The sequence below is a fragment of the Chelonia mydas genome, chromosome 6 (genome assembly GCF_015237465.2).
Source record: "Chelonia mydas isolate rCheMyd1 chromosome 6, rCheMyd1.pri.v2, whole genome shotgun sequence".
Lineage (NCBI taxonomy): Eukaryota > Metazoa > Chordata > Testudines > Cheloniidae > Chelonia > Chelonia mydas.
In genome coordinates, this window is record NC_051246.2 from 18,496,797 (window position 1) to 18,522,991 (window position 26,195).

General features: G+C 46.8%; 1 pseudogene; it reads left to right on the forward strand.

The window, feature by feature from the left end:
• Positions 1 to 4,253: 4,253 nt before the first annotated feature.
• On the forward strand, positions 4,254 to 22,748 carry LOC119566342 (annotated as a pseudogene).
• The last annotated feature ends 3,447 nt before the right edge of the window (positions 22,749 to 26,195 follow it).

A 26,195-nucleotide genomic window follows, 5' to 3' on the forward strand; every position in this document is an offset into this window, starting at 1 on the left:
ACATCAAGGCCAAGAGACAGGGAGTCAGAGGCTGACAAAAACCAGATACTGCAAATCAAGGCAGGCTGGAGACAAGGAGGAGGATTTTCACACGGATTCGGTATCTAAGGATTACTCCTCCTGGTGTATGATGTGCTGGCATTTAGACAATGGTGGGCCCCAAACCAAAATGGAGTCACATGTGCTAACTTTTCTTAACAAACTGCAGGGCAGTCTTGCTTAATACCACCACTGTTGGTGACCACTGATTTCCATCACAGATGCGCACTGCATCATATTCACAATTTGGTGGAAGCTCCCGGGATCCCAAATCATCTGGCTTTTTTTTATTTGTTTTCTCTGTCTCTTTATTCTTCTGCAAATCCCCAGTTCCTCGGACAGCAGCTTCTGTCGTCGCAGCCATTCTACTTGTCAGTATTCTGTTAAACCACATGTCTGCAGGTGACACACCATGTTTCATTGGTACCATCCTATAACTGAACTGTACTAAGCCTGGCTCAGAGTGTGACTCCAGAGCCCTTTTCAGTAGCCGCTTTATTATTTTAACACCATTTTCCACCAACCCACTGGTTTGGAGATAAGGGGATTTAGCAGTTACATGTCTAAACCCATACTTCACTGCAAACTGCTCAAACCCATGCCCACTAAACTGCTGCCATCGTCAGACTTTAAATGGCAGGTATAACATGGCTAGCAAAAATAGACATGCACAATCACCTGTTCAGCTATAGTATCTTCCAGTAAGGCTATCTCAGGAAAGTGAGACTAGTGTAAAAGGAAGACAGAGATTTTTCCAGCCAATGTAAACAAATCTCTGCCTACTTTGCTCCAGGGGGCCAATTATTCCTATGCCACCAACACTGGCCCTTTTCCTAGACTTGGCCTGAACTTTTGGCACATACGACAAACCTTGATGGCTTCCTCAATGTTGCTGTTCATTTGAGGCCAGTGTAAAACTTTTCCAGCGCTTCTCTTAGATTTCTCAATTCCTAAATCACCTTCATTTCTCCTTCATAACACATTTTACTCTACCATCTTCTGAAGCACCATCCTGATTCCTTTAAACATAGTCCCATCTGGTACTGACAGCTCCCTCTGGACTCAAAAATAGGGACTGGGAATATGCTCTCCATACCACTCTGCATTACTTGCCACAGGGTCTCACCCTGAGGAGTAGCTCTGGCAATCACAGTCAATATTTTGACTGGAAAGCTGTTGGGAGGTTTTTTAATGGTCCTTGCAAACTCTTGCAACATGATGGAATCCATTGCATTTCTTGCACCTTTTTCTCACATGCCGGGCATTATCTTGGAGCTGTACACACTGTGGCAACCAGCACAAGCCATGTGCTCTTTTTTCAGAACTCTGACTTGGAAGTCTCTATCCCTTTCTGCCTCAGGTCTCTTTTCTTGCAGTATTTTGGATTCTCTACCATGTACACAGTATCAGAGCACTGCCCACCCTCCAAAATCTTCCTTCTGGACTGGGTGACTTCAATTGCTTGACAAATTCTGACAGATTTGTCACAGGTTAATTATGGATCTTCCAGTAGTCTCTGAGATATATGTTCCCGATCCCAGTCCCAATCTGGTCTCTTATCAGAGACTCAGTTTTAGCCTCCCCAAACTTACAAGTTCAGCTCTTCATCCTCAAATCAGTCACAAATTCTTGCAGGCTGCAAGGAATTCTGCAAAGGGAATAGCACAATTGGTTGTGATCAGCCAACTTTCTATAGAAGAGACTATATTATAAACTAGCACAGGGACCTGCAGGTCAGGACTGAGGGGCATCAGAAGAGCTGTGGATGTGTCAGACTAAAGGCTGGAATATCAGGGCAGCCTGTCTCTCAGGAGGCGCTTTAGCAGTGCTGTGTGTGTGTTTCATACCCCAGGCCTATTATAACCAGGTCTAATTTGAGAGGCATTCGCAGAGCTGTGTGGAGACCCAAGACTGGAAAAGAAGGGGGTGCTATAGGGCAGGATTAATCCCTACTGCTTCAGGGTGCTATGGGTTGCCTGCATTGTCTCTCTGGTGTCAGACGTCTCAAAGAAAACCTCTCTTCTCTAAATCTGAGATCTATTTCACCTCTTTGTTGAAAAATCTGGAGCAGGGAATGGAAAATACCTGCCCATTTGAGAGACTAACACCAGATGCCAGGACCTCACTGAGGGGCAACAGGGGACATCCGATAAGCTGATTTTCAGGACCAGTTCTGCTCAGATAAACTTGTTTGAACTGATAAGTTTTTATACACAGAGTAGCAAGGTCAGACCTGCCCAGTTCCAGGCCCCTTTGTTAGGGTTGTCACTGGCCAAAGGCGACTTTACTCCTAGTCACGTGGAAACCTCATCCTTCCCCTGGTGTTTGCTTGTCCCCGCAGGGTTAGGAGCGGACAGTACTAAATGGAAAGTTAAATGCTGTTGTCTAATCTCATGGGATTCTCATTGTGATTTCAAGCATAGCAGCTGCTCCTAGCACGTGGGCACATGGCCTGGTGCCCAAGTCCGTGGATGGCCTCCTGCCAGGAATAGGATGGCTGCAGTGTCAGGGCTAAGCAGCGAGGCCTCCCCACACATCCCAGCCATGGGGACTTGAACCCATGATCTCCTCCCAGTGCAGGTAATCACGCTCCAGTTTGGGGGCCACCCAGGATCTCCTTTTCTCTCCCCCTAAATCCTATGTCATGATGAACTTACCTCTACCCAAGGACATCTCTTCCCTCTTCTCCTCCACTGGTGGGCTCCATAGCCCATCAATGCCTTAGTCCTGTCATTCCCAACCACAACTTACCATTTGCCCTCAGACTTGTTGAAGGCAGTCACATCACATTCATAGAATCATAGAATCATCGAAGATTAGGGTTGGAAGAGACCGCAGGAGGTCATCTAGTCCAACCCCCTACTCAAAGCAGAACCAACCCCAACTAAATCATACCAGCCAGGGCTTTGTCAAGCCAGGTCTTAAAAATCTCTATGGATGGAGATTCCACCACCTCCCTAACGCAATACTCCAGATGTGGCCTCACCCGTACCGAATAGAGGGGAATAGCACTTCCCGCAATATACTGGCAATGCTCCTACTAATGCAGCCCAATATGCCATTAGCTTTCTTGGCAACAAGGGCACACTGTTGACTTATATCCAGCTTCTCATCCACTGTAATCCCCAGGTCCTTTTCTGCAGAACTGCCGGTTAGCCAGTCAGTCCCCAGCCTGTAGCAGTGCATGGGATTCTTCCGTCCTAAGTGCAGGACTCTGCACTTGTCCTTGTTGAACCTCATCCGATTTCTTTTGGCCCAATCCTCCAATTTGCCTAGGTCACTCTGGACCCTATTCCTACGCTCCAGCGTATCTACCTCTCCCCACAGTTTTGTGTAATCTTCAAACTTGCTGAGGGTGCAATCCATCCCATCATCCAAATAATTAATGAAGATGTTGAACAAAACTGACCCCAGGGGCACTCCACTTGATACCAGCTGCCAGCTAGATTCAGCCATTCATCTACCCACACCCAAACCAAGTCCTCACACCTGATCCTTTCCTTCCCTGACATGTGTCACTAGGAAATTCACAAAGACCATCAGCATATTTCATCCACAGGGTTGACAAAGATTTTTTCTGCTGAACTGAGTGAGCTGGACCAGTGCCATAGAGGTGAACGGTTCCATATCCTCTGAGTCAACCAGTTACTCAGACCGTAACATGCCATGCATCCTATTTCCCTGTCCACTAACTTCAGCTCCTTGCGCTGACCTGGGCTCAGATTCATACCAATGAGCTAGAGGAGTAAAGCTTCATATCTCAGTTCCCATAGAGACACCAGTTCCCACTACATGGCTGTTTTATAACTGGGGCCCAAACTGGAACCAGTGACCTGGAGGTGAATATCTCTATATCTCATTCCAATTCCTCTGTGCCTCCTGTTTGCTCTTTAAAACAACCCAGCATCATTTCTTTTCAAAGCTTAGCTGGGAAACCTCCCCTAACTCTCACCCCTTCCCTCTAGAAGATGCCCCCATTTTCAGGTCACTGCCAAGTGAAGGTGGAGATCTGTGAACTTGGAGTGTTCTCCAGACCTTTCTTTCAAGGACATCTTGGACAATCTTACCAGGAAGGTTTGCATTTCTTATCAGGGTTACTAATGGGATAGGAAAGGCTCTGCACTATGTGCATATAAGGAGCAGCATCCCGGCGTTGCGCTGCATTTAGCACTCACACTTTCCTTTGCCCACCAGTTTGGGTGAACAGGGACATCATGAAGTGGCTTCTGCTCCTCCGTCTGGTGGTGCTTTCTCAGTGCCGGGTGACAAAGTGAGTGCAGGGGGGAACAAGAAACATCGGGATTCTGAGCTCAGCTTTCTACAGAGCAATGTTCTCTTACCAGCAGCAGCAGCTCCTACATCTCTCTCCTCAATACTTCATTCTTTAATAGGCAGCAGGTGGGAACTACCCCTTGGCTGCATGGCATAGCAGAGGTATGAGGAAGGATGGGCTTATGGTTACAATACTGGAACAGGATTTGGAAAAATCTAGGTTCATTTCCAGCTCTACCACAGACTCCCTGTGTGACCTAGTGACTGAGTCTCTCTGTGCCTCAGTTCTCTGGATAAAAATGAACATATGTCCTTTGTCCACCTTGTCTATTTCATCAGTAAGATCTATAGGACAGGGGACTGTCTTATACAATGTATTAGTACAGCTCCCAGCATACTAGGCCCTCTCAGTGCTAGTTACACATGGGCCAGGAGTTTCCAAGCGTCCTACGGGAATTATATGCCCAACTCACACTGACTTTTAGTGCACTGGTCACCCAACTCACCTAAACCATGTGCTAATCCCAGCTATAAAAAGGGGTCTCCGTGCAATGTAAGAGCCGGACTGCACAGTATTCCCTGAACACAAGGCTTGTCTATTGTTTATTTCTTATTGATCAGTCTTTCTCCCCACCCTTGTTGATTAGGGTCTCCCTGAAGAAGGGGAAATCCCTGAGGCAGAACCTTAAGGAATATGGCTTGCTGGAGGATTTCCTAAAGAAACACCCTTGCAACCTGGCCTCCAAGTATTTCCCCAGCCTGGCCAACGAGGATGCCAGCGAGCCCCTAACAAACTAAATAGACATGAGTATGGCAGGAGAGCAGGTCTTGCAGCCTCCCTCTCCTCATCAAAGCTTCCCACTCCTCTGCCAACAGCTGATCTCTCTCTCTTCCAAAAAGTGCCCCAACCCACTCCCCCACCCATGTGCTTCCAACCAAGCACTTCTCTTGCTGCTGCCAAGAACCTTCCCCAGCCCCCATGCTGGGCCATCCAGCCCGCAGCTGTGATTTGATGGGATTAAGAAGAGCCCTGGGAATAGAACTCCCAGGTCTGCTGGCTCCCCGCTTCCAATACACTGAGATTGATGGAAACTGGGGATAAACAACTCTGTGCATCAGATGCCAGCAGGTCCTAGGAGCCCTGCTGGGCAAAGTGATGGCAGAGAAACAGCAGCTCAGGCTGAGCCTTTAGCAAGGCCACCGTAGCCAAGATCCTCAACTGCTGTAAATCAACTGGTGGAACTATGCCGGTTTACACCAGCTGAGGATCTAGCCCTTGGATGGAAATGGTTCCCTCTCTTTAGAATCATAGAATATCAAGGTTGGAAGGGAACTCAGGAGGTCATCTAGTCCAACCCCCTGCTCAAAGCAGGACCAATCCCCAATTTTTGCCCCAGATCCCTAAATGGCCCCCTCAAGGATTGAACTCACAACCCTGGGTTTAGCACGCCAATGCTCAAACCACTGAACTATCCCTCTTCAAAGCAGGCTGTTTGTTACCATGTCAGCTGATTGATGAGCTGCCAGCCCCAACCCAAGCACTAGCTTTTAACCTATCAGTCACCCATCCAGCTACAGACCAAGCCTTGCATTGCTTAGCTGCATGAAATCAGAGGCAATCACCTCCTGCGTAGATACATTGTTCCTTGCCTCGCTTTGGCAGATCGAGTACTTTGGAACCATTTCCATCAGCACCCCAGCCCAGGATTTCTCTGTCCTCTTCGACACCGGCTCCTCCAACCTCTGGGTGCCCTCTGTGTACTGCTCCAGCCCAGCCTGCAGTAAGTTACCTGCAACACCTCTTGCCTTGACACGCCATCTGGGTGGTTTGATTGAAATCAGAGAGATTTAAATCAGCAATGAGGAAACCTTGATTGAAATCACGGATTTTAATCTTGCTTTGCATTTGTACTTTTTAGTTATTTTCCTGCAGGAAGTTGTTTTTTGTTGGTAACCATTAAAACACCTTGATTTGCAACTAATTATAGCTTTTACCCTAAAATTGATACTTCCTCTTTCTAATCAGGAAGAGAAATAAATCTGTATATATTGAGTGTAACCACTTATAGACCTTAACATACATTTATTTGTACATTTTTTAATTATGAGAAAATGGTGAAGGATGCATTTTTCAGTTTGCTAGCTGACTAATCTTGTTACTTGAAGTATGTGTTCACCTTTACATGGTAATTGGAATTTGATTAAAAATGAAAAAAAAAAAAAAGCTTTTAAAAATTATTAGTAAAATAAAACGACCTTAAATGTGCTGGATAGCTAAGAAAAAAGTTTATTAAAACAATTTGCATTTAAAATTAACAATGTATTAAACAAAGGAAGTGTTGTCAATAAGGCCATTGTGGAGAAACTAAATGAATTCTTTGCATCAGTCTTCACAGCTGCGGATGTGAGGGTGATTCCCAGACCCGAGCCATTCTTTTTAGGTGACAGATCTGAGGAACTGTCCCAGATTGAGTTACATTAGAGGAGGTCTTGGAACAAATTGATAAATTAAATAGCAATAAGTCACCAGGACCAGATGGTATTCACCCAAGAGTTCTGAAGGAGCTCAAATGTGAAATTGCAGAACTACTAACTGTAGTCTGTAACCTATCATTTAAATCAGCTTCTGTACCAGAGGACTGGAGGATAGCTAATGTGACGCCAATTTTTAAAAAAGGCTCCAGAGGTGACCCTGGCAATTACAGGCTTATAAGCCTGACTTCAGTACTGGGCAAACTGGTTGAAACGATAATAAAGAACAATATTGTCAGACATAGATGTACATAATTTACTGAGGAAGAGTCAACATGGTATGAGTAAAGGGAAACTATGCCTCACCAATCTACTAGAATTCTTTGAGGGGGTCAACAAGCATGTGGACCAAGGGGATCCAGTGGATATAGTGCACTTAGATTTTCAGAAAGCCTTTGACAAGGTTCCTCAGCAAAGGCTCTTACGCAAAGGAAGCTGCCACGGGATAAAAGGGGAGGTACTCTCATGGATTGGTAACTGGTTAAAAGATAGGAAACAAAGGGTAGGTATAAATGGTCAGTTTTCAGAATGGAGAGAGGTAAAAAGTGGTGTCCCCCAGGGGTCTGTTCTGGGACCAGTCCTATTCAACATATTCAAACGTGATCTGGAAAAAGGGGTAAACAGTGAGGTGGCAAAATTTGCAGATGATACAAAACTACTAAAGATAGTTAAGACCCAGGCAGGCTGCGAAGAGCTACAAAAGGATCTCTTAAAACTGGGTGACTGGGCAACAAAATGGCAGATGAAATTTAATGTTGATAAATGCAAAGTAATGGCACATTGGAAAGCATGATGCCAACTATACATATAAAATGACAGGGTCTAAATTAGCTGTTACCACTCAAGAAAGAGATCTTGGAGTCATTGTGGATAGTTCTCTGAAAACATCCACTCAATGTGCAGTGGCAGTCAAAAAAGTGACCAGAATGCTGGGAATAATTAAGAAAGGGATAGATAATAGGACAGAAAATATCACGTTGCCGCTATATAAATCCATGGTACGCCCACATCTTGAATACTGTGTGCAGATGTGGTTGCCCCATCTCAAAAAAGATATATTGGAATTGCAAAAGGTTCAGAAAAGGGCAACAAAAATGATCAGGCGTATGGAACAGCTTCCGTATGAGGAGAGATTAATAAGACTGGGACTTTTCAGCTTGGAAAAGAGACAGCTATGGGGAGATATGATTGAGGTCTATAAAGTCATGACTGGTGTAGAGAAAGGAGATAAGAGAGTGTTGTTTACTACTTCTCATAACACAAGAACTAGGGGTCACCAAATGCAATTAATAGGCAGCAGGTTTAAAACAAATAAAAGGAAGTATTTCTTCACACAATCTACAGTGAACCTGTGGAACTCCTTGCCAGAGGATGTTCTGAAGACCAAGACCATAACAGGGTTCAAAAAAGAACTAGATAAATTCATGGAGGATAGGTCCATCAATAGCTATAAGCCAGGATGGGCAGGAATGGTGTCTCTAGCCTCTGTTGGCCAGAAGCTGGGAATGAGTGACAGAGGATGGATCATTTGATGATTACCTGTTCTGTTCATTCCCTCTTCTCCGTCTACCTGAGCTCGTAAATCAGGGCTGGAAACAGCCCATCTGCTGCAGTGAGATTCAGCACCTCTCACATTGAGTGAGCCCTGCAATGTTTCCATCAGAATTCCCAAAACACAGCGATCTCGGGTGGAACAAGGCAGCCATTCTATGCTGGTGATGTACATTTTGGGAGCAGAAGTGAACACTCGTGCCTCTAACAATTACATTAAACCATCAGGGCCCTCTCTACACCCCCTGACTCCTGGGGGGGAAGTGCCCCACGTCACCCACATGACTCCCTGGCTCATCACCTTCTAGCACCAGACCGCTCAGTACTGACTCAGAGGGAACAGCAGCACCTGCCACCACTGCCTCAAATACCTGGGCCTTCCCTTGGAGGTCTCTCATCCAATCTTAGGGCAGGCCCAGCCCTGCTTAGCTTTTGAGACCTGGCAAGAGACAGTTATCAAAGTAGGGGTAGAGGTGCCCCGCCCAGACAACCGTCATGTCCTTTCTCCGCTACTAGACACTGATGTGCCCAGCTCTGACTGTATCCCAGCACTGCCCAGCTGTGGCTTTCTCTAATAGGGAAGGGTTCAAAAAGGAACTAGATAAGTTCGTGGAGGATAGGTCCATCAATGGCTATTAGCCAGGATGGGCAGGGATGGTGTCCCTAGCCTCTGTTTGCCAGAAACTGGGAATGGCAACAGAGGATGGATGACTTGTTGATTCAGTTCTGTTCATTCCCTCTGGGGAACCTGGCATTGGCCACTGTCGGAAGACAGGATACTGGGCTAGATGGACCTTTGTAATGACCCAGTATGGCCATTATTATGTTCAGACAGAGCGTTTGCTATTGACTTGCCAGCCAGCCATTCATACATCTGCTTCGACTCTCCCCTCTCCCTTCTCTAGGGACGACCAGAGCGGGAGCTTTGTGATGTTCGGTGGCATCGACTCATCTTACTACTCTGGGAACCTCAACTAGATCCCTCTCTCTGCTGAGACTTACTGGCAAATCACCATGGACAGGTATCTCCTACCCCTTGGTCCTTCCCCTTCATCGGCCACCTTGAGGAGACAGGCAAAAGAAGATGCATGCGGGAGCCTGGGGAAGCTCAAATTACAGAGTCTAGACAAGACAAGAGACAAGGGAGTCAGAATCACGCCTTCCTTGGAGCTATAGGAAAGGGGCTCACCAGTGAGAAGGTTAGATCAGTGGTTCTCCACCTCATCCACACGAGGAACCCTCATCTGACCCACTCTGCTTAGCAATAAAGTACAGGGCAGGGTGGGCACAACCCCTTGACCTCTGTTTGTGACCCCCAGGCTAGATCGGTCACAGTCCCAGAAGGTTGTAGGACGATGAGCGATGGGCAATAGCCAAGGAGGTTGAGGCTGAAACATCAGGGGAAAGTTCTTGGCAGTTGTAGCAAGGGGGATGAGGGGGCGGGGTGAGAGGCAGCTCCACCCTGCAGGCCTCTCGCTGCTGGCTCATGGGCTGAGTGGGAATGAAATCGGGAGTATGACTGGGAACGTTCCCCCTGACTCTCTCTCTTCTAGCATCACCACGAATGGAGAGACCATCGCTTGCTCTGGTGGCTGCCAGGCTATCATTGACACTGGCACTTCTCTGCTGGCTGGGCCCTCTTCTGGCATCTCCAACATCAACTCCTACATCGGCGCCAGCGATGGCATGGTAAGGGCAGGGAGAAGGGAGAGATACTTCTAGAGGTGTCTGCTACACACGGATGTGATGCTCCATCTCTCTCATTGGAGAACCTAGTGCCTGAGACGTGTCTAACCTTTCCTCCATGTGTGGCTGCAGTGCAATGAGCAGCCTGCCCAACATCGTCTTCACCATCAATGGCATCGAGTTCCCTCTGCCCGCCAGTGCCTACACTAAACCACACTGAGCTGGGGTTGGGTCATCACAGAGCTGCCATCCTCCACTTATACCACTTGTAGAATTCATTGTAGAGTGCAACACTATTGGTTATGATCAGCCACTTTTGGTCAGAAGAGGTTACAGTATGCAACAGGAAGGGGAGCTGCAGGTCAGGAATGAGGAGCAAATGTGTGTGTGTCAGGCCCGAGGGCTGGAATAGCAGGGGGGCCTGTGAGTCAAGCTGAAGGGGCATCAGCAGAGCTGCTTGGAGACCCAGGACAGGAATAGCAGGGGGTTCTGTGGGGCAGGAGTCCCTGTGTATCCTGTGTGCTTGCATTGCCTTCTGGGTGGGACTCTTCATGCCAGCAGACTTGCTGGAGGCAGGCAGAGTGACTACGCTGGATAGGCCGGAATCACCCTGAAATTGGTGTGGTGGCCACTAGGCGTGTGCATTAGCTGTTTGAAGGTACTTGGGAGATTTCCATTGTGGGCATGCAGCCTGGCCACCCAGAATCCCTCTCTGAGAGTGGAACCAATGGAAACGCAAGGGGAGGAGTTCAGCCACAGGAAGAATGGGAGCCAGACTGGAGGACTCAGTGGTGGAGCGGCACAAGCACTAGAAGGGTACACTGTCAGGATGGCGTTGCAGGAATTAAACCCATCCCACTCCCCCAAGCGGAGAAGAGGCAGAGGAGAAGGGCTGCAGGCTGTGCATATGGCAGAGGCTCATAGGGAGCTTGAAGAGACTGTGGGACACTAGCGCTTGTTTCCCAGGCTCTAAGGAGACAGCCAGTGGTGTAGTGGAGCCGGAATGTGCTGGAACACCATTTCCGTACTATCCACCCTCCACAGCACACCCCTGTGACCCTCCTCACCCCTCAGCCCCTAGGTTAGGGCTCCATTCAGCCCCCTGCATGGGAGGGCAGGGGCAGAGAGCAACATGGGGACAGGAGTAGAGAGCCAGGCCAGTGGGGATCTCTGGCATTCCAGTACCTTCCAGCTCCAGGACTACACTGCTGTCCACGGCCCGCCCTACAAAGGGTCCGGACACCATTCCACAGAGACTGAGCAGGGTAAACCCTCCCCCAGAAGAGCCATTCGGGAGCCTACATATGTGTGTGCCCATAATTATATTGCAGTAGTGTGCTGTGGTAGTAACAAAGAGTAAAACTTGGGGGGAATCCCCTGAAAGGGTTGGCTTTAACAGTTGCTATTGACAATAGTCACAGTTGTTCAAGACTCTTCAGTAAACATATGCATTCACAGAGAAAGAGAGAGAGATTTAGGCCATGGCTACACTTAAAACAGTACAGTGGCACAGCTACAGTGCTGCAGCTACACCACCTGTAGCGCTCTGGGGGAGACACTACCTACGGCCGACGGGAGGGGTTCTCCTGTCACGGTCATAAATCCACCTCCCTGACAGGCAGTAGCTAGGTCGACAGGAGAATTCTTCTGCCCACCTAGCACTGTCTAAATAGAACTTAGGTCGGCTTAACTACATTGCTCAGGGGCGTGGATTTAGCTGGGTCGATCTAATTTTCTAGCGTAGAGCAGTGCTTAGTAAGAATTTGTTTTTAGAGACTGTCCCACTGTCCCAGCAGAGATTTAATTCTATGTAAAATAAAGCTCAATCCAAGTCTTGAGAAGACTAAACTCTGAACATTAAGCTGGGGTACAGAAACATGGGAAAGTCCCACCAGAACTTATATGAGCATGTTCTCTTCCCAAAACCAGCTACACCTCAATTGTCTCTGTGGCATCAGAGATCTCAAACCAAACCTCCCTTCTTAAAATTGGATTTCCATTTTGCCACTTTGTTGAAAGATCTGGAGTGGGGCATAAGAACGTAAGAGCTGCCGTACTAGGTCCAACCAATGGTCCATCTAACCCAGGGGGTCTCAAACACGTGCCCTGCAGAGTTATTTCCTGGGGCCCGCCATAGGCACTGACTCCACCAGCAGCCAAACTCTTTTGCAGCACTTAGGACTTTCCAGGAGGGAGGGGGAGGAGCAGGGACACGGCATGCTCAGGGGAGGAGGCGGAAAAGAGGCAGGCCCCGGCCCCACCTCAGCAGAAGAGGAGGATAGCCACACCATGCCTGCAAGTCAGTCTCAGATCTCTGCGAAGGGCAAAGGTACAATCCCTGGCTGTGGCTCCACCTCTGTGGCCACACAGCATGTCCCCTTGAGCCACCAAGGTCACCTGAAACCAGGCTGGCTGGAAAGCTCTGTGCAGTGTACAAGTGTTTACTCCACAATACCCCAGCCAGCAAAGCTCTGTCTTTCATAACACTTTCATAATTGCTTCCCCAAAGGGACAGTGGGTGCCAGGCAGTCGGTGAGATAAATATTGAGGGACTGAGATCACTTTGAGGAGGCTGAGAGCTGTGGTTTAAGCACCAGGTCTGGTTTTTTGTTTTTTTGTTTTTAAATTAGTGGAATCTATTGACTTTATGAAACACTAGTTTGGGAAAGAGGGGAAGGCTATCGCTCAGGAAACTCTTTCTCGAGTGACCCCAGATTTGGCTTACTATGTCTACTCCAAGTCACAGTAAATTTCAAGACAATCTGAGTAAGTATGCGAATGTTAGAACTCTTGGAATAGTCAGCCTAGAAAAAGAAATGTCATCTTAACCTAAACCATGCACTGTAAATACCCATTTGGGGGAAGGCAAAGTGCCCGGAATGGCAGCCTCTGGCATAATGCAGACTCGTAAGGTCCCTGGGGTAGGGCTGGTCAGCTTTTCCCAGGTGCAGCATGTACAGATATGTTTGTGGAAGAATATCATTTAGAGACACTCCCTCATAAGGGACAGTATTATGAATACAGAAATGTAAAGATGTACCCTGGAAGATGGGGTGGAGAACACTGTTTCGCTATGTACAGCAGTTCACGACAGAAGCTCCCTAGTTTGTTTTATTCAGTTTTATTCCTTTCTCATTCACTGCTTTGTTGTTTAATGAACCCCAAGATCGTTACACGGTGTCAGAAGTATTGAGTGAGAAGGAGATAGCAGTCATTTCAAAGTCAATTCCTGTGTTTGAAACTGAAAGCAGAGGCAAGGGGAGCATGTGGAGGAGCAAACAGAGAACAAAGGCTTTTGTATGTATTTGGTGAGCACCATAGTAGCTTGACTAGCTTAAAGAGGAGGGAGGAAAGCCAAAAATGGATGTGTTGCAACCTCCATCCAGTCTGTCAGGCAATGTTGCAGAGAACTGAGAAAAAAATTCAGATAGAGATTTGAATTGTATTTAGTAGCGATGGGGCAGAGGAGAAAATGATAACGTGAATTTATCAATCTTTTTGCATGTTGTTGTGGAGGAAGCATTGGATATTTATAACAACTTTAAGTTTGAAGAAGGTGAAAGCATGAAGTTAAGTAAAATACAGTAACTCCTCACTTAAAGTCATCCCTTGTTTCATTGTTAGGTTGCTGATCAATTAGGGAACATGCTCGTTTAAAGTTGTGCAATGCTCCCTTCTAACATCGTTTGGCAGCTGCCTGCTTTGTCCACTGCTTGCAGGAAGAGCAGCCTGTTGCAGCGAGCTGGTGGGGGCTTGGAACCAGGGTGGACCGGCAGCCCCCCTATCAGCTCCCCACTCCCCTAAGTTTCCTGTGCACCAGCTGCCCAGCAGGCTACCAATTGCCTGCAGTTCAGCTGTCCCTTCCCCCACTGCCATGTGCTGCTCCTGCCCTCTGCCTTGGACCTGCTCCCCGAGACTCCTGCTTGCTGTGCCGGTGGAGGGGGGGAAAGGGGGGAAGAAGGGAGCTAATGTCAGGGTATCCCCCTTCCCCCTGCTCCTGCACCCCACTTACCCCATCTTCCATAGAGCAGGGGAACACATGACATGGCTCAGGAGGGAGGGAGCTTGCTGGCAGCAGCTGCAGTCTCAGCAAGCTGATCTAATTAACAAGGCAGTGTACTTAAGAGTAGGGTCAGCTATTTAAAGGGGCAATTCACATCTCTCTCTCACACACAGGGTGTGTGTCTCTGTCTCTGTCTGCGAGGCTGTCTCCCCTCCCTCCATTCCTGCTGCCTTGTAGAGTGTGAGAGTTAACCCTTGAAGGCTCAGCCACTTGCTAGTTCATCATTTAGCAGTAAGGCATTCCCTGGGAAATATCCACCCTCTGACTCCTCCACCTCAACCAAGCTTCACAATCATCATTGCTGTGTACCAGAATTAAATTGTTTGTTTAAAACTTATACTGTGTGTGTGTATACATATATAATATACTCTTTTGTCCGGTGAAAAAAATTTCCCTGGAACCTAACCCCCTCATTTACGTTAACTCTTATGGGGAAATTGGATTCGCTTAATATCGTTTCTCTTAAAGTCGCATTTTTCAGGAACAAAACTGCCGCGTTAAGTGAGGAGTTACTGTACTGACTAAATTTGAGGAACACTGCATGCCAAAAAGGAATGAGACACCTGAGAGACACAATTTTTTACATGCCTGCAAAAAATCAATTATACCATAGAGCAATATGTCACATAATTAAGGAAACTCAGTAAAACCTGCAACTTTGGTGAGTTGACTGGTCAGAGATAGAATCATTTGTGGCATTAAAGATAATGTGTTAAGAGAGAGACTGCTCTGTGAAGGAGACTTAACTTTAGAACAAGCTCTCCAGATATCCAGGGCAGCAGAAACTGTGCAAACACAAGCCAGAGAGCTGAATCCACCAGAGGGAACTATCTGTGTACTAAGTACAAAAGCATATAGCCAGAATAAGTCAAATCAAAGAGTGGAACCACTCACTATGAAAACCAGTGCAAGGGGGAAGGCTGAGTACAGACGGTCATGGGGAAGGTGTGGATCACAGCATGGCCCCAAACACTGTGTTGTCTTTGGAAAACTGTCATAAATGTGGGGGAAATAATGATTTTGCAAAATGCTGCAGATCTCAAATGCAGAAAAGTCAAGAACAATGAGGAGTACAGTGGCACCTTAAAGACTAACAGATTTATTTGGGCATAAGCTTTTGTGGGTAAAAAACCACTTCTTCAGATGCAAGACTAACACAGTTAGTGCACACAGACTAACACGGCTACCCCTCTGATACTAGAAAACTCAAGCACATTCAGTTGAAGACAACCTGGTTGGGGAGTTTTTCATAGATGTACTGGAATCTAGAAAGCCTGATGAGAGGGACTGGATAGTACTTGTGACAGTGAATGGAACAATTATTCCACTGAAACTGGACACAGGAGCTCAGGTTAATATTCTGTCAGAACAAGATTATGAGAGACTGAAAATAAGACCAAACTGGGACCGACACAAATAAAAGTAACTGGTTATTCTGGAACAAATATACCAGTGAAGGGGAGGTGCGTTGCTAGCAGCAACCATAAAAACACTGTGTGCAGGCTCCTGTTCCTTGAAGTGCCAAAGAAGGTGACACCAATTTTAGGCCTGGCTGCGAGTGAAAAACTCAATCTGGTAAACCGGGTGTTCTCACTAAATGATCATACTGAACCTGGCTATGAGGCACTGTTTTGGGAATATCATGATCTGTTTCAAAGGTTGAGTTGCTTGCAGGGTGAACATATAATCCGGATAAACAAGCAGGTCCCTCCAGTTATCCATCCATTTCATAAACAAACTAGAGAAATACAACCTAGATGGAGCTACTATAAAGTGGGTCAAAACTGGTTGGAAAACCATTCCCAGAGAGTAGTTATCCATGGTTCACAGTCATGCTGGAAGGGCATAACAAGTGGGGACCCGCAGGGATCAGTTCTGGGTCCGGTTCTGTTCAATATCTTCATTGATGAGTTAGATAATGGCATCATAGAGAGTACACTTATAAAGTTTGCAGATGATACCAAGCTGGGAGGGGTTGCAAGTGCTTTGGAGGATAGGATTAAAATTCAAAAGGATCTGGACAAACTGGAGAAATGGTCTGAAGGATATAGGATGAAATTCAATAAGGACAAATGCAAAGTACTCCATTTAGGAAGGAAGAATCAGTTGCACACATACAAAATGGGAAATGACTGCCTAGGAAGAAGTACTGCGGAAAGGGATCTGGGGGTCATCGTGGACCACAAGCTAAACATGAGTCAACAGTGTAACACTGTTGCAAAAAAAGTGAACACCATTCTGGGATGTATAAGTATGAGAAGTAATTCTTCTGCTCTACTCCATGCTGATTTGGTCTCAACTGGAGTATTGTGTCGAGTTCTGGGCACCACATTTCAGGAAAGATGTGGACAAATTGGAGAAAGTCCAGAGAAGAGCAACAGAAATGATTACATGACCTATGAGGGAAGATTGAAAAAATTGAGTTTGTTTAGTCTGGAAAAGAGAAAACCGAGAGGGGACATGATAACAGTTTTCAACTACGGAAATGGTTCTTAGAAGGAGGAGGGAGAAGAATTGTTCTTCTTAACCTCTGAGGATTGGACAAGAAGCAATGGGCTTAAATTGCAGCAAGGGAGGCTTAGGGTTGGACATGAGGAAAAACTTCCTGACTGTCAGGGTGGTTAAGCACTAGAATAAATTGCTGAGGGAGGTTGTGGAATCTCCATCATTGGAGATTTTTAAGAGCAGGTTAGGCAAACATCAATTTTATAAATTCATTACATATATAGGATGAAAGATAAGATACGTTACCTTGACCTTCATTTCCATAACGTGCAATGTGATTTGCTAGAAATGGATCGAATTCTGCGACAACCTCAAGGGCTATCATGTAAGTGCCGTGGTGATCCAAATTTTTCCACCTTACCTCTAAATGCAAGTCCTCTGCTTGAAAGTTTCTTTACCACTGCTACAATCCTCTTCAACACATTTCTCCAATAAATAATGTCTTCTTCCATTTGAAATTTTAAATCTGTATCAATTCTTCCAGATACCTCGCCTCTCTTCACCACTGTCAGTGCGCACATTTTATGTTCAGTCGAATTTTCATATTCACATAGTCGAGCTGATATGTTTTTCCAGTCATGGAATCCACTCGTCGCCAGACTAGAGATCCCTCTGAATAATCGACATGGGGCCCAAAACACGGCTCCTTTGCTCTCCGAATATACAAGATATTGCCATGGCTTTACTTCACCATTTAAAAGATGTTGTTCAAACACATTTTTTGTTAGAACATGCATTTTATCAGTATATTGTCTTTTTGAGTTAGTAAAATCACTATCAATATTGTGTTTAATACCATACGTTGATAAATACTCCATTGTAGCATCATTTAATATCCACTGGGCCGGGTCGTCACTTATGGTAGATATTTCAATGTCAGATTGAATTTCTGATTGACATGATCTCTGCAGTATTGTCAAACATATCCAGATCAACATGATTCCCGGTAGTCTCTGATATGCTAGTATTTGGAGCATTTTCTTCAACACTAACCGCAGCCGGAATTTCTTCCTTAGTTTCAATATGTACTTTAATCACACCAATATTTTCACTTTTTACTTCACTCCTACTTTCAAGTATTTATTCTGTCTCACTGTCGGCACTAACTCATACAACAAAGGAATCCATTTTGCGCATTTTTGCTATCATTTCATTTTCCCTTTCTTTCTTTTGTATAGAATTTTTTTTTGACTGAGAACTGCTTAATTTCTTCCTTCCGGTCATATTGTTAATTCTTAGGATTGTCGTGAGCATGTTCTTTACTAAAGGGCGTCGCGCCGTCGTGGGTGGTTTCAATGCGCACTGTGATTGGTAGAATCACGGTGCGCGGCGCTGATGCCACGATTACAAAAATGCTGATAATAATAATTTGCCGACCCTGCAAATTTTCCGCCCTAGGCCTAGGCCTTATCGGCCTAGGTGATAATATGGCGCTGACAGGGAGGAATGTGTTTTAAGGGTTACAGAACTGACTTTTGTTGGGGACATTATTTCCAACAAAGGTGTACAACCTGATTAGATGAAGATTTCAGCCACTGAAATGATGCCACGTCTGCAGTCAAAGAAAGATGTCCAACGGTTCCTGGGAATGGTTAATTATTTTGGAAAATTCATCCGTAATCTATCTACCAAAGCAGCGGCTTAGAGAAGACTCCTAGAGAATAAAATTGAATGGTGTTGGGGTGCAGAACAGGAGGCATCATGGGAAGGTTTAAAACAACAACTGATAAAAGAGACAGTGTTGACGTTCTATGCACCAGGAAGGCCTATTTAAATCTCAGCAGAAGCTTCACAGTCTGGGGTAGGTGCAGTGATTTTACGGAAGCATAAGGATTGTTGGCAACCAGTTGCATATGCATCCAAATCACTGTCTGAGGCAGAAACCAGATATGCACAGATTGAGGAGGAGCTTTTAGGAATATTGTTGGCCTGTGACAGGCTCAATCAGTGTATTTGTGGCCAGACAGTGCAAGCTGAAATGGACCACAAGCCCCTGATAGCGTTATTTAACAAACCGCTAAATGACTGTACCTTAAGGATTCAAAGAATGATGATAAAGCTGTAAAAGCATGATGTGGTTGTGACCTACACACCCGGTAAATTCATGTTCACTGCAGATGCACTTTCCAGAATGGTGACTCCCACTACGAAACCAGAGCATAGGCACCGACTTCCCCTCTTTCCCATGGGTGCTCGGCCCCCCCCCTCTACCCCCTGAAAGACCTGAGACTTGCTAACCTGCCTGGAGAAAGGCTACTGAGGAAAGTAAATAGTAAAGATTCTCTCCAGAGTGATGTGCTGGTAACCTCTCCTCTCTAGATTGTTGACACACTGGGTTTATGGAAACACGTTAGATGGGTTGAGAATTTAATGTGTGTGTTATTAGATAGTTGTTAGCTATATATTCGTATATAAGAATTACTGGGTTTTTGTTGTTGTTTTTTAAGGGGGAAGATGTAGAGATATGTTTGTGGAAGATTGTCATTAAGAGAGGCTCCCCCATAAGGGACACTATTATGAACACAGGAATTTAGAGATGTGCCCTGGAAACTGGGGTGGAGAACACTGTGTCACTGTGTACAGCAGTTCACCACAGAAGCTCCCTAGTTTGTTTTATTAAAGGTTTTATCCTTTCTCATTCACTGGTTTCTTGTTTAATGAACCCCAATATTATTACATAAGATGCATCTGATTCTCCCCATCCCTCCCCCTAGGTCAGAGGCATTGTGGACACCAACCAGATCTTTGGTCTGAGCAAGACCGAACCCAGCTACTTAAGCTACTTTGCCCCCTAAAATGGGATCCTGGGTCTGGCCTTCTCCAGCATCTCCTCCTCTGGAGCCACGTCTGTCTTTGACAACATGATGAACGAGGGTTTGGTGTCCCAGGACCTCTTCTCTCTCTACCTGAGCTCATAAGTCAGGCCTGGAAACAGCCCATCTGTCTACAGCAAGATTCACATTCCTATACCACCTTTCACAGAGCGATCCCTGCGATGTTTGCATCAGAATTCCCAAACACAGCCACCTCTGGGGTGGAACGTGGCAGCCATTCTGTGCTAGTGCCATATGTTTTGGGGAGCAGAAGTGAATGATGATATCTCTAATAACAACTGCAGGGGAAATTAACATTAGGAAGAATCTAGTTACTAGCTATGACTGGAAAATGGGTCCCCCCCACCCAAGAAAATTTCTATTTTCCAGCAAAAAATCAAAAACTGAAATAATTCAGTTTGGAAATATTGCCCTGGTGCTTGGTGGGCGTTTGAATGGGGATGTCTCCTGCTCCCAGTCTCCTGTATAGGCTGGAGTCCCTGGTCAGACTACACTGCCCATGGTGCACCACTGTCCTACCTCATGGTGGAGGAAGGGTGTTGCATGATGTGAAATGCACCAGTCTGATTCTCTCCTCCATTGAAGTGTTTGTCATTCTCTCGTTAGCCAATAATTCATGCATCTTCCCTGACTCTCCTCTCTCCCTTCTCGTGATGTTCAGTGGCATCGACTCATCTTACTACTCTGGCAGCCTGAACTGGATCCCTCTCTCCTACTGGGAAATCACCATGGACAGGTACCGCCCACCCCTTGGCCATTCCACCTGGGGGCTATTGGAAGACAGGTCAAATGTTAATGAATTGTACATCGGAGCCAGGGGAAGCTCAGCTTTCAGAGTCTAGACAAAATGAGAGACAAGGGAGCGAGAAAAACACCTTCCATGGAGCCATAGGAATGGGACTCCCCTGCTAGGTTAGGTCAGGTCAGTGATTCTCAACTTGGTTCATACCAGCACCCCCTCCCATCTGTCCAGCTCTGTTTCGCAGTATAGGAAGGGCAGGGTAGCTGGGACCGTCAGTCCCAGAAGGCTGCAGCATAAGGAACGACGGGCAGTAGCCACGGAAGAAAAAGTCTAGGATGAGACATCAGAGCAAAGTTCTTGGTAGTCATAGCAAAGGGGCAGTGGGGCAGCTCCACCCCGCAGGTTTGTCCCTGGCTGCCTGTGGCCCGAGTGGGGATGAGATCGGGAGTGTTCCTGGGGACATTCCCCTGACTCTCTCTCTCTTCCAGCACCACCATGAATGGCCACCTTATCTCTTGCGGTAATGGCTGGCAGGCTATTATCGACACTGGCACCTCTGTGCTGGCGGGGGCCCCCACGGCCATCTCCAAAATCCTGCACTACGTTGGTGCCCGCGGGGACTCCAGCAACCTGGTCAGGTCAGGGAGGAGGGATGGGTGTTTCTAGGGGTATCTGCTACACACGCATGTGGCCGAACCCCTGATTCCAATGCCGCTACCCACAGGCTGCACCCAGCCAGCATAGGGATCAGCTGGGTCACTCTGCAGATTCCCTGGTGCTTCCACCCACTGGTAGCCCACAGGAACACAGGGGAGGTCACCGTCCCCAGCATGTGGCCAGGCCAAATATAGAATCCGGGACCGTCGGAGCTGACAACATTGGTCCTTTGGTTCAATCTGCAGAGCCTCAGGCTTTCAGAGCCAGAGGTTCAATCCCTGGAGAGGACCCAGTCAGGCAGTGACCCAGCTCAGTTAGATCCCACTGCTAATCACATGCAGCTTTCCCTTGTTGGAGAGTTGAGTGCTGAAGCTGTGACTAACCTGGCTCCTGGATGTTGCCTTTCTCCCTACAGATCAGCTGCAGCACCAAGGACACCCTGCCCGACATCATCTTCACTATCAATGGCATCAGGTTCCCTCTGCCCACCACCGCCTACATCCGCCAGGTAAGTATCTGCGTCGGGGCCTCTCAGCAAGGGCTTGTGCCTGAGGCTGCAGGACCGTCACTGAAATGCAGCACAGAGTCTGTCCTTAGCATGGGGGGAGGGGCAAAGAGCTCTCCCCCAAAGGGACTGCACAGGCAGCCTGTAGAGCTGGCTGCCCCAGGAAATCACCATGCCAGGGGGCTTACTGGGATAGGAGAGGGGTTAAATGAGCAGCTACCCCAGCTAGGAGGCTAGCTCAAGAGAGTTCACTGCCTCGCGCTCCAGGGCTTGGGCAAGTGGGATTCAAGAATGAGTCGTCTTCCCCCCCGGACAGAACTTTTCCCCTCTCTGATGTGGAACTGGTGAGCTGTTTCAAAAGGCGAGGAAAGGCAGAGAAGAAGCCCCAGTCCAATCATAATCACAGGGGGGTTAGGGGAGCAGAATATAATTGCTCCCGTTAGAATTTGCCCAGGCCAGTGGGAAGAGCACCTTCTAGGAGGTGAAGTGGTTGGTGTGGAGCTGGGAACTATATCTCCAAGTGGTTTAGTTCCTAGACAGAACGGCGGACGGAGGAGCACTGCTGATTCCCCCACGCTCTGTTAGGCAGAGACAGTTGGAATGGGGTCGCTCAACAAAGAGGATCTCTCTTAAGCACCTGGAGCCCAGAGTGATTCCTGAACACCCTATGGTACCAGGATTAAATAGCAATTCAAGAAAATACCTTGAGTGGAGAAATGGAGCAGCTCAAAATTCCACCAGAGCTGAAGCTGGCTGGAAATACGGAAGACAAGTGGAAGAGATTTAAACAGGGCCTTGCATTGTGTCTGCAAGCAACGGGTGCCAGTGAAAAGGGAGGCAACCAAATGTAGCCTTATTTCTGACCAGAGCAGGTTCTGGTGCACGTGTCTCTAAAATTTCAGTTAAGTCAGACTAACTATGAAACTGTTTTACAAAAATGTAAGGAGTACTGCACTCTGCATAAAACTGAAACTTATGAGACTTTAACCTGAGGCTCCAAAAGGAAAGTGAAACGAGAGTAGAATTTGTGCCTGATCCAGGGCTGGCAAGCCAATTTTGCAGGTTTTTTTAGGGGGCAGAGCGGGGACTAACCAAGTCCCTGAGAAGAGACCACACTGTGACTGGAATGCGGAACAAAGCGAGGAGACCCAGAATCAACCCTTCACAAAGCACTCCAAGTCCAAGCACTCATGGAGGATGGACAGAGCTCTGACGCTGCAGGCATGATTGAGAATCCAAAATGTTGTAGGAAACCCGAAGAAGAGCTCTGTGTAGCTCAAAAGTTTCTCTCTTTCCCCAGCAGAAGCTGGTCCAATAAAAGATATTACCTCCCCCACCCTGTCTCTCTAATAGGAAACCTAAGGCAGAAACAACAAGGAGTCCGGTGGCACCTTAAAGACTAACATATTTATTTGGGCATAAGCTTTCATGGGTAAAAAACCACTTCTTCAATTTTTGTGGATACAGACTAACACGGCTACCCCCGGATACTAAGGCAGAAAGGCACACGAGCTCAGGCAGAATTAGGGAAGAACAGCACCAGCAGAAGTTCAGGCAATGCCTGGCATATCAGAAGAGATACAAGAACCGCCATTAATTCCATCGCTTTGCAAGAGTTTTCCAGCACTGGCAGAGTGCGCGCAGCCTGGACAAAGAGGACGACGACAGTACGACGAGCTCAGCTGTATGTTTCATAGGAGCAATGGCTACCAGTGCAGCAAAAGATGACCTGGCTGTCACAGATGGAAAGCAAATGGGAGGTTTATTAATGTTACGTTGGACACTGGTGCACAAGCCGATGAGTTGCCACAAATAGTGTTATCGACACTAAAAGAAAAGCCACAGGTAAACTCAGGGCTTATAGCAGTGAGCTTATCCCCAACAAGGAGTATGTGAACGAGACATATGGGTAAATTGGGAAAGCTACAATGTGGAATAGTACCAGGGAAAAGCACACCCATTACTGGGTTAAGTGTGTCAAGCCCCTGGTCTCATCAAGAGGGTGCAAAGGGTTTGAGGACATCTTCCAGGGGATGGAGAAGCTTTCAGCAGAGTACAGAATAGAGCTGAAAGAGCCCAACCGCCCCACAATTCATATGCCAAGGAAAGCTCCCCTCACACTAAGACAGAGGCTGAGAGAGGAGCTGGACAGACTCATTGATCTGGGAATCACAGAGCAGGTAGAGGAACTAACAGAGTGGGTATAATCATTGGTCGTTGTAGAAAACACAGACAGAACCCTTCGCTTATGCATAACCTCAAAAGAATTAAATCTATTAAAAAAGTGGACGTTTTTCACTACTACAGGGAAAGACATTTTGGGGGAGATGGCGGGTGCCAAGTGTTTCTCTACACGGGGTGCGTCACAGCAGGATTCTGGCTGGTGCCCTGAGAAGGACAGAGTACATGTTTGTTCTCCTTCAGCATCCCCTATGGGAGACACCATTTCCACAGATGGACACCTGGCTACCAGTGGTAGCAGATGACAGAACAAGGAGTAATGGTCTCAAGTTGCAGTGGGGGAGATTTAGGTTGGATATTAGGAAAAACTTTTTCACTAGGAGGGTGGTGAAACACTGGAATGCGTTACCTACGGAGGTGGTGGAATCTCCTTCCTTAGAAGTTTTTAAGGTCAGGCTTCACAAAGCCCTGGCTGGGATGATTTAATTGGGGATTGGTCCTGCTTTGAGCAGGGGGTTGGACTAGATGACCTCCTGAGGTCCCTTCCAACCCTGATATTCTATGATTCTATGATTCTATGATTCAGCACCCGCCGTGCTTCACTGGAAAATACAACATGCTGTTGATGGTACAGAGGGTGCCATGGTTTACGCAGGCGATGTTCTGATCTGGAGAAAACCAGCAGAACATCATGACCAGAGGCTCCAAGCAGCTGGGAAAGAGCCAGAGCTGCTGAGCTAAAGCTAAAATAAACAAGCATCTAAATTCTGTGTAATGGAAACAATGTCACTAGGCAAGAAGTTAGTCTAGCAAGGGACACAGGTGGATCATGGTGAGGGTGAGATCATCACCAACATGCCTGCCCCAACATACAAGGAAGGGTACAATGATTCCTTGGAACAGTGAACTGTCTACGGAAATTTGTGCCCAAGCTAACAGCTCAAACAAGCCAGCTGAGAGCATTACTGTGCAAAGACATGCAATGCACCTGGGGTGCAAATCTTCCTAGAGAATTTGAGAAAATGAAGGGGTTAAAAAGGACCCTGTCCTGTGAAACTCTGACAGTAAGCTCAAAACTCAGTTGTCCATGGACATCTCTGAAGAAGAAATTGGCACAGTCCTCCTACAGCAGGATGGTCAGAACGGGAGACCAGTGGCTTTCGCATCACGGGCACAAACAAAACCGGAGTGTCCATACGCTCAAAGAGAGGAGGAGACTTTGGATTTTTGTCCACTGGTGTAAAGAGTTTCATGTCTTTATTTATGGAGGCCAGTGTTCACTGAAACTGACCAGAAACCACTTATTGCCATTGCCAAAAGGGGCCTGGGAACCATCCCACCACCCCCAGGAATACAAAGATTACTTTTTCAGCTGGAAAGACAGGATTTGCAAATCGAATACGAACCTGGGGGAGATTTGGCGGTCTCAAACATGCTCCCTAGAGCATTTGACAAGACAGCAGTGGAGCAAAGTCCAGAGCTGTTCTACATGTCAGTTTGATTAAAAAGCCAGTCCAGCCTCAGACAAAATGTGCATTGCGATTGCCAGAGTTACTGCTTAGGACGAGATGCTGCAGAAAGTGGTTAAGGCTATTAGCACCAAGTGACCGTGACCACGCGTTCCCAGCCCCTCTCACCAGTTCAGGGGGAAGCTCTCAGTCCTAGATGGGATTTTGTTCAAAGGCACCAGGACGGTGATCTCTGAGCTACTGCAGAAACATATGTTAAAAAGGAGACATGAAGGTCATTTCATGATTGAAAAATCTAAGCGAAGGGTCAGAGACATTTTACACTGGCCTCAAACGAACAGCAACATTGAGGAACTGTCAAGGCTTCTCGTATATGCCAAAAATACAGGCGTAGTCAAGCAAAATCCTATGTTAGTGGCTGAGGAAAAATTTTCCCCCTGGAGTAGAAATACGTCTACATTGGCTGGAAAAAAAAGACTATGTATTTGTCCTAAACTACTAGTCTCACTTCCCTGAGGCAGCCACACTAAAAGGTACTACAGCTAAACAGTTGATTGAGCATCTCTATTTTCGCGAGTCATAACTCTGAGCCACACCTGCCATCGTGATGTCTGACAACAGGTTTCAGTTGAGCAGGCATGAGTTTCAGCAGTTTGCTGTGAAGTTTGGGTTTAGACATGTGGAGAATATGGAAATGTCTGTAATATTTATAGGAAAAATATGCATGACTCAGTTTCCCCTACTTACTTTGTATTGCTAGGCAGTGGGTCTGGAGGAGTTAATTTCTTCTTGGAAAGAGGGGGAATAAGAGATGGCTGCTGGTCACAGAAGCCTGCCCAGGTTGGCATGAATGAACTCTCAGGGACTGACCGCATAGCAATGGAGTGCCCTGCGGAGATCATGGAAGACCAACAACTGGGCACTGACTGGCAGCCAAGAGAAGCAGAACATGTGACCACAGTGGAATTGCAACTGGAGGCGGGGCAGACTGCTAAGCAGGCTGCTCCGAGTTCGCAGAGATTACATCCACGAGGCTATGGAAGAGGGGGCAGGTGATTCCACCAACACAGATTTAGAGTTAAATTGTGCTGTCCTAGGCTAATCTACGGACTCCTCAGCCCTGGATTCCAGGTGACTAATGAATGCTGGATTGTTTTGA